General features: G+C 38.6%; 1 long non-coding RNA gene across 2 annotated transcripts; it reads right to left on the bottom strand.

Annotated features, from left to right (window-relative positions):
- Positions 1 to 490: 490 nt before the first annotated feature.
- Positions 491 to 8264, bottom strand: LOC110364545 (uncharacterized). 2 transcript variants are annotated; one of them, XR_002423400.2, is made up of 4 exons: positions 7923 to 8264; positions 6601 to 6752; positions 4915 to 5021; positions 491 to 3480 (listed from the first exon to the last, which is right to left on the bottom strand). It is a non-coding gene; the product is annotated as an uncharacterized LOC110364545 (long non-coding RNA). The 2 variants fall into 2 exon arrangements; XR_002423401.2 differs by having other exon boundaries at positions 594 to 3480; positions 6601 to 6731; positions 7923 to 8058.
- Positions 8265 to 8851: the final 587 nt, after the last annotated feature.

Genomic DNA, 8851 nt, shown 5'->3' on the forward strand with positions numbered 1-8851 from the left:
GAATCTCAGGGCTTTGGTATAAAATAAAAGCTTTGTTTTCAAAGACCAGTCATGATGTATACAATATTTATAGGAATACCTCCAAAACATAAGGCAACATAAAATAGCTACCTCATTGCATCATGTAAATGAGTAAATTTCTAATCCCTTGACGTCTACTCACTTCAGGAAGGACACAAGTTTTACAGGGGACCTGGAATGGTTCCCCTTGTCCCTGCAACTTGTTTGAGCATATACAATAGTGCATACAGCATGGATGTGACATGTTCCTCTCCTCAGAGCTGTTGAAAAAAACTTTCGCACCCCTTTCCCTACTTTCTTCCCACTGAATGGTAATGAAAATTTGGCATAAGGAAAAATTGTTAGGAAAATGCTCACTTTTCTGACATAACTACTCTGATAAACAGCTATTTAATAACATATAGATGTGTCACATTCAATATACATTTAACCTCCGTGGAATCACCTTCAGAGAGGCACCCAAAATACCTTATTTCCTAAACTTTATTAAATCTCTGTTTCTTCTAGTGCAGCCGTGTTTTCTGCATATATTACATTCTTTTTGCACTACTTCAGGTAATTTCACAGGTATAAGCAACAAACAAATAAGCTTTATTTTTTGAATAAAAATGGGAAAGAAAATTACGTTGCATTCTAGTTATGTACACATGAGGATTTTGTAGATTCTGATGATTTTTTTCTTCTTCTCCGCTGACAATTTTAGTGTCTTGCCTCTTTGCTCATCTTTGAGCATTACAGAAAAATAGAGTAACATCTTGGTCTGTGTGCATCTCCAGCACCCAAAGTCAGAAGCTCTTTGTAACCTTCACTAGCATTGCCTGTGCCTGCAGTAGTAAACAGCTGGAGACAAAATGTTTCACAAGAAACATAAAATGACACTGTGAAAGCCAGGAACCAAAGAGAAATTATCTGAAAGGACAAAACTTTATATCAAAGCTGATTATCTTAGTGAGAGTTCCTGCACTTGGCTTTTTTCTTATCTTTAAAATCCACATTCAGATCAACAGAAATCATTTCTGCATCTGAGTTTGAAGTGTCCGAGGGTTTGTATAAAATACAAATCAAGAAAAAAAATTAGCCTCTCAGAGAGGCAGCAGTAGTCTTAAATATAAAAACTTGTTTATAACTTGAATTTCCTTCAACATCACTAGTTTGAATGACACGTTTTTTAATAGGATGCTTTTACAGGCTGCCACAGATAGTCACCTCATCAATGGGAGGTGTTTTATGGTCAAATCACTGAGCTACCTGGTGAAAGATCTGATATTGGAGATGACTAGACTATGCAGCACCAGGGAAGATGAGCAGGAGACCAAGTGGCTCTTTGCTGAATCCTTGTCATGTCAAGAAACTACATTCTGCATTTTACAGAAGAAGGAACATCTAGGCTAGAGGTGATGGAGACTTGGGACTTCATGACAGACAATTTTGGAAACTTATGCTTCTAACAAGAGGAGGGAGAGTCTTTATCCATTTGCAGTTGCACAGTTGCAGAAGATTTGTATGGCCCTGATACACGAGTTGGGATCAGAGGCAAAGCTAACAAGTGGGCATAATGGTGGTCATCTGCTATAGACTGCTCAATCAAGACAAGGAAAAAGGAAAATACTTTTTTAAGCTACTAGGGAAAGCCTTATGATTGCACATGTTAGTTCTCATGGAAGACAGTTGAAGTTAGCCCTGCTTTGAACAGGGTCTAGTCCAGATTGCCTTCTGAGATCCATTCAAACTCAAATTACTCTATGCTTTCTTTTATATGAAGTGGAAAAAATAAAAATATCCTTTTATATTCCTTTCTGTGCTATGAAGAATTTTAGAAGATGACTCATTGGCAACCAAACGTCATTAAACTGCAGTCATCTCTAGTGACCAGACCCCTAACCTCAGAATAATTGCCATGAAGAACATAGCAGAACAGTGTAAATGAGACCAGAATATTCAGAATATTCACCTTTATAAGGCATGCCTAGCTCGCTTCAAACTACAACCAACAATACTATTATTTGGACCTTGCTCTGTATGCATGGCAGCTTTGTTATGTCTGCAGTGGGAAGGAAGTTTCTTACCTGAGTTTTAAGAATAATTGACAAAAACTGAACTTCTTGGCCTTTTGTGTCACATGAAACAGATTTTCTGATGCTCATTAAAACAGGATGCATCTCCGTTAGCATGTTAGTACATTTTTAAAGGAATCTCCTTGTGCATCCTTAGTTACAATGAATGGTTTGTTTGTATCACAGAACAGTCTCGGAACATCTGAACTAGATTTGGTTTTGGATGATGCTAGGATGAAAGATATTCTGAAATATTTCCTCTCCTGCTTTCTAAATCATAATTAAAATTGATCCATAGGACTAGATGAGAGTTAAAGTAACCCCCTCTGAAAAAATGCATGGTACAGACACCCAGTGCTCAGCTTTCTGTTCATTCTATGCCCCCATTATGACAGAGCTGCACACTTGTTAATGTGGACATAAGCCTTTAAAAAAACTGAATGTCCACTTATTAGTGGACAACTTCAGGTACTTTCAAGCACCATAATTTTATATGCTTGAGTTTATAAACTCTAAAGATGGTCTGATGAGTAAAAATGCCTCTAGCGGTTAAGTAATATTATTAGAAAATGTTGGAGTCTTTCACTGGAGGCATATGAAAACGATTTGCATGACTATGTTTTTGTATTTATGCCATATTTTAAAATTCTACTTCTCCTGAAAATATTTGGGCTACTAGAAAACACTGGACAGAACTATGACTATCAAACTGAAATTTTATTTACTGTTCAGCTAACACAGCCCCATCTGATTTACAGCTGTCTAATACCTCCAATATTGGTCTTATTTGACCAGATCATGCTACACATACCGAATTATTAAATGTGACAACTATCTAATATTTGCTGTTTCTGTATAAAAATTTACATACCAGTGTCACATCACAAGCTCTGAGAAGCTTAAAATAATATCATATCCTTCATCTGTTAAATCGGAAGCATTCATTTGACCATAGATATTTTCCTGTAACACAAAAGGTAAAATATAAAGCCCATTATATACGTAGTTTATAACCTTATGAATAATATGGTGCAACTCTGGAAAAATGGGAATCTTCTTTATAATAGGATGTCAAGTCTAATTTTTCACAGATAATCAGTATTTAGCAGTACATTCAGTAGTGTTGATTCTGGAAAAGGCTACTTCCCACAAGGGGCTAATCAGGGAGTAGAGATGTTTGAGCTGTTAAATTCATTTGCATTTTCTCCATCAACTTCACCTTGACCCCAGGAGAAAAGTCTTTGCTTCCTTTCGTTCCTCTTCACAAAGCCTAGTTTGGTGTTTCCATTCTTATTTTCACTTCAGTTGCCTTCTGAATCCCCAGTCCTTGCTTTTAGGAAGCCCAGTTCATCCTTCTCTTATTCAATGTGTTGCATCAGGCAAGGTACCCTTGCTGTTGTTGCACCTATTAATGAAGAATAGAAAGACTTTAAAACAGGAATATGTTACTGAAATTTAATCCGAACATTGCTGGAGTGTGTGCAGAGACCCAACCCCGCTCAAAGGAGACGTGCACTGCTGACTTCTGGCAAAACCAGAACCACTCTTATTGTCAGCAGTTAATTCATTGGCTTTGCAAATGACCTTGGTTTTATTTTTTTTTTAGTTCATGCTGGATTAATATTAACCAAGAAAACTATTCTTCCTATGTGATTTTAAATGTGCCTTACTACAGTCCTACCTACTGTGAAAAGACTTGTGGGAAAAGTGAGCAGATGCAGACGCAGCTAGAGACAGTGGGCATGAATAAAAATAAAAAAGGAATCTTTAATTAATAAACTGAAATATAAGAATAATTATTTTAAATTATTACTTGAACAAGAAATGTTTCTCTTCATCCTGTGTGACAGTAAAGTTTGCGATGGAAATAAAGACTTGCCAGTCCTCTGTCCCTTCCCAAAACTGATGTGTATCATACAGTCCCAGAGGCAGAAGACATTCCTAGGCAGAGCCGGCAGCTGCATAAAGGATTAATCCAAAGCAGAAGCAGCTGCACATCATCATAAGCACTGGACACTAACAGTGTTTTCCAACTCTGGCTTCACTTTTGCCAGCTGAGGATCTTCCTCCTCAAGCTCTTGAGACCTATATTTCCATCTCCTCACACTTCTCTCTTTCAAGTCCTCTTGTGCCAGCTTTATTATTTCTGCTTATCATGTTCTCCTTTACTTGTTTCCATCTCTTTCCACAGCTTTCTAGTGCTTTCTATATTTTTCTAACTAACTAGATAATATTGATTTATCTCTAACTATGTGTTTAGAAAAAAAAACAAAAGAACTGCCTATCCTCTACCAGTATGACACAGAGAAATGGAAAACTTAATTTGTATGTTGTTGACCACACCCAGCACCTCTAGGTGCTTTGGTAATATGCAAAATAGTAAGTTAAACACACTAGCTTCTAAAGATGAGTAAGAATAGTGAGATTTAGTTAAAAGACTGTTCCAGAGCAAAGGTGATGTGTACTGGGGAATGTAAATTGCAGCCATTTGACTGTGGTGGGTGAGAACAGTAAAATTAGCATCCATAAATTAGCATCTGCAGTTTATGATATATCCCCTCAAGAGACACTCAGCAAAAGAGGCTCAGTTCACTTTTCAGAGGAAGTCAAAAAAGGGCATTGTCTTTGATTTTTAGGGATTTTGTTACATTTCTGCTGTATCCCTGAAGCAGATATCAGCTTCAGTTTCCCACAGCAGTGGTTTCCTATTCCTTAACTTTAGAGGACCTCTCTGCCATAAGAGGATTCCCAGACACAGAGTCTGATAGCTTTTTGGGTGGACATTTCTCTAGTCAGTGATAAGAGAGAATTATGTGTAAAAGACAATTCCTACACCTACCTGTACACAACCTGTAACTTTTAGTCTCTGAAGTCTTTCCAGTGAAGTGATCAAATATAACCTCCAAGAGTATGTTACGTTGCTGTCCAGAGCATGAACCATGTTACCTGAGAAATGATAGAAAAGACAACATTTATGCCTGTAAAGATCTAATTTTTTGAGGGTTTTCAAGGTCCTGCACAAAGACTTCAGTGCCAGGGACCACTGAAATTCAATTTAGGCTGCATACACTTTCTTCCTTTAAAACACATATTTGGCCAACTACAACTATGACAGTTCTTCATTTTGGAAGCAACCTATGACTAAGTGCCTATGGAAGTCCCTATGGCATTATAGCCCCAGGAAACAGTAAAGAAATGATCAATTCACTAAGGTGAGTCCATCCACAAGACTGGTTAATGAATCCCATGCAGTCCATGAAATAACTGAAGGGCATATGACGGTGGAAGCATTAGAGAGAATATCTCTCACTTTACACATAACCGTTTCTTAAATCCTTCAGAAAGCCTAGAAAATGACACTCGGGTGCAATCTTTAGAAAATAGAATTCATCAGGATAAATATAGTAGCGTTTAGGTTTCCAAAATCTTTGAGAAGGGTAATTCTGTCTTCAAGGTTTTCAAGCCTTAACATTTTAATTTACTTTCTTGTTGACTTCCATGTTCACCATGTAAATTAGGTCAGCCTAGAGGACAAAGGAAATCTTAGAATTACAGTACTGTGAACATAGTGATGACTATCAACTTAGTGCCTCTTTTCCATTTTTGTGGAAGCCCTCCCTGCTGCAGTTTGACTTGTTTGACTTCATTAAGGCTAGCTCTGGACAGGGAATTTCATTTTTTTTCCACTAATAAAAGAAGAGAGAGAATTACTTTCCTCAAAGCTGAGTATCATGCTATGCTGACAGGGAATGCTCACAGTTACATCTGACAAAGGAGGTAGAGGAGGAAGTTGTAGAGCCAGTACCAGGTATGGGACTGCTGCCCACCAACAGTGGTCTGCTGGCCTTGGCAGCTGTCAGATCTGTCTGACAGATCTACATTCTCTGTATAAGGACTGGTAGATGACTTGCAGTCCAAGTAAGTGGAAATGATGGCAAATACCCAGACACTGAGGTGAATAAGTAGTAATTGCTATGAGTTTTTTTTCAACATATTTTTTTTATTTTCTTTGGGGAGAGGTTGTCAATAAAGTGTAAGATCTGAGGTGCTTCAGTCTTTTCACAGGGTTAAATGACAGCAGTGATGTGATTTTAAAGAAATCTTTCATTTTGACAAGGAGCCTGCAAATTTCTGAATGTAATAGACCTTGGTGTATTCACCTTTGCCTCTCTCCCCTCTCTGGAATGGTTTGCTCATGTATGATCCACGTGCAATTACAGTTTGAAACCTCTTAGGAAATGCATTTACACAGGATCCAACTTCCCGTTCGATTCTGAGAATATGGGACAACACGCTATGCTGAGGTAAGCCCAGATACTGCCTTGCAACATGTTGGCAAGGAGAGGTGCTTTCACAGGACTTCTGGACAGCTTCCCATTCACTGTGGAGTAGAAGCATGCACACAAGCAGTGCTCATGCGTATCTAAGACCTCACAAATGCACATTATTCCTTAGTCTGTGCTGATTTGTTCTTCTGCCCATGTCCTTGGAAGTGTTTCTCACACAGGGGGATCAGACAGCTTACCTTGGCTACCACTTTCTTGTCAGACACAGTTCAAGGCATTGACCACCAGTTGTGTAGGAAACCTTCCCCTTGTATGAGAGCTGAAGTGCTTGAAAGGGTGCTCAGTCCAAACAGCTCAAACATCTACTTTCCTGGAGATAAGGACAGTCCTTCTGAAGGGTGGAATGTTGAGAGATGTACTTTTCAATTACATCAAAACCATTTTGGCACCTTGCACTAATATTTTGAGAGTCTTACATAGTACCACTTCCATACCTTGTTTTACTAGCCAGCTGGAAAAGATATAGAACTGGAGCCTTATACAATACCAAGGATGATTAGCAAAACATGAAACTGCTTACCAGTTTCTAGAAGATAAAAATAAATGAACCAACACAACCTGGAGCTATCTAACTACAGCAGAAACAAGCCTAAACCAAACCACTCACCCAGAGCAGCACTGCCACCAGAAAACTCAAAAATGTCATGACTTGTGAATATCTATGACTCTCTGTATGGGTTGCAAAACAGATTCCCAAAATATTTTACAAAATTAAATGCACCTATGATGCCTGTCAGCCTGGAAGCCTGACGGTGCCTTTCCCAGGACCCATAGAGGCAGAAAGAGTCATGGCTGGGCTTGGGAGGTGCTGAGCAAAGTTATTTTGGCTGACTAGCAAAAATAGTCAGGTGTTTTAAGAGCACCTCAGAAATCTGTGAAACTTGGAGGCAAAAGCCAATTTCTTTCATACACTTATCTCCTTTGACTTCCCTGTGATTTTATGTATTTTTGCATATGCTTACATCTACATGCACATCTCCAAGCTCAGCAAACATGAAGTGTTTCCCCAGCAACATTAAAAAAAAAAAGAGATAGTTTTGAAAAATCATCAACATATGATTTCATGAAATCTCACGACCATTATCGATAACATTTTGGCTTATCTTTTTCTTTTTTTGCTAGTCAGAATCATGTCTACAAAAGACTAGATTGTCTGAAGAGCTCCCTCTAAACTGCCTCCTCCTGTTTCTAATATCTACACCATGTAAACACACAAATATATGGATAACAGCTAACATACTATAGTGAAAGCAGTTTTATTTCTGAACATCTGATTGCACTTATTCATGTATTATAAGAAAATAAAAAATATGGGACATAATGAAATATATTTATGAAAGTAAAATGGGCAGGATATTGGGGAAAGGGAGTGCGGATGGATGAGTGAAAATCAGGAATGAGACATTTGAGGCAAGGGAAGCATCTGGCTCATTTTGCTGGGAAAAATAAGTCAAAAACATTAATCAGGATGAACAATGTATTAGAAGTAAACAAGTAATACCTTGCCTAAATCTTTTCCTGGCTTCCAGTGTTGTTGGAAAGTGTCAGTTCTTCTTCGTCATGTCTGCTAAGCACATTTGGGGGGGCGGGGGGAAGGAAAAAAAATAGCAGAGAGTGAACTTAATCTTGGAATCCTGAAAAAGTCGCCTGTGTGCTTTTTCTAGGCTCTGGTACAGCAAACCAGGTTGCTATGGTAAAATGGGTCAGAGCAGTAAGCAAGTTAGCTTGTGCAACAAAATCAGACTCCTGGTGCACCGATGGGAGGCACAGGCCAAAGCAGACAGTAATCTACAGCTGAATCTAGGTCACTGGGGTGCTTTGTAGCTGCAGCTGTCCGTGTGGGACTGTGATCTCTGGCAAGGCTCACAAAACCATCCTGACGGCTGGGCTCCTGCTCAACGGCTACGAGTGTACTGGGGGAGCTGTTGCTTTGTCTCCTTCAAAAACAAATTATAATTTTAGATTTTTAATTATGGATGCATAGCCAGGCAGCATGTGTCTGTGTGTGTATTATGTATGCACATTTATTTTAAAATAAAACGTACTCAGCAGCCACATGGCTCATATTTTGGGAACCCATTACACAAATTAACATTCACACTCCAAATGGTCATTATCACATATTTATGGGAACCATGCATCCCACTCCATGAAAGCTATAAAGATCTGCAAGCAAACATAAGAAATCTCTTCCCCAGCATACCTAATGAATTTTCCCCCTCAGACAAACACCCTCCCAAAAAGCCTGGGAAAAGAAAAAAAGGCTTTGGAGAATGTCAGGGAGGTCGTCCCACAGTTCAGTCTCTCACATCCCCCCACAAACATATGCTGATACACACATCCATGCAGTAATCTTTTATTATCATTTACTATTCTGCGACAGTTTAAAAAAAAAAAAAAAGGAGCAACAATCAGTTAATAAAAAGCCAG

The sequence above is a fragment of the Columba livia genome, chromosome 3, assembly GCF_036013475.1.
Source record: "Columba livia isolate bColLiv1 breed racing homer chromosome 3, bColLiv1.pat.W.v2, whole genome shotgun sequence".
NCBI classification, from domain to species: domain Eukaryota; kingdom Metazoa; phylum Chordata; class Aves; order Columbiformes; family Columbidae; genus Columba; species Columba livia.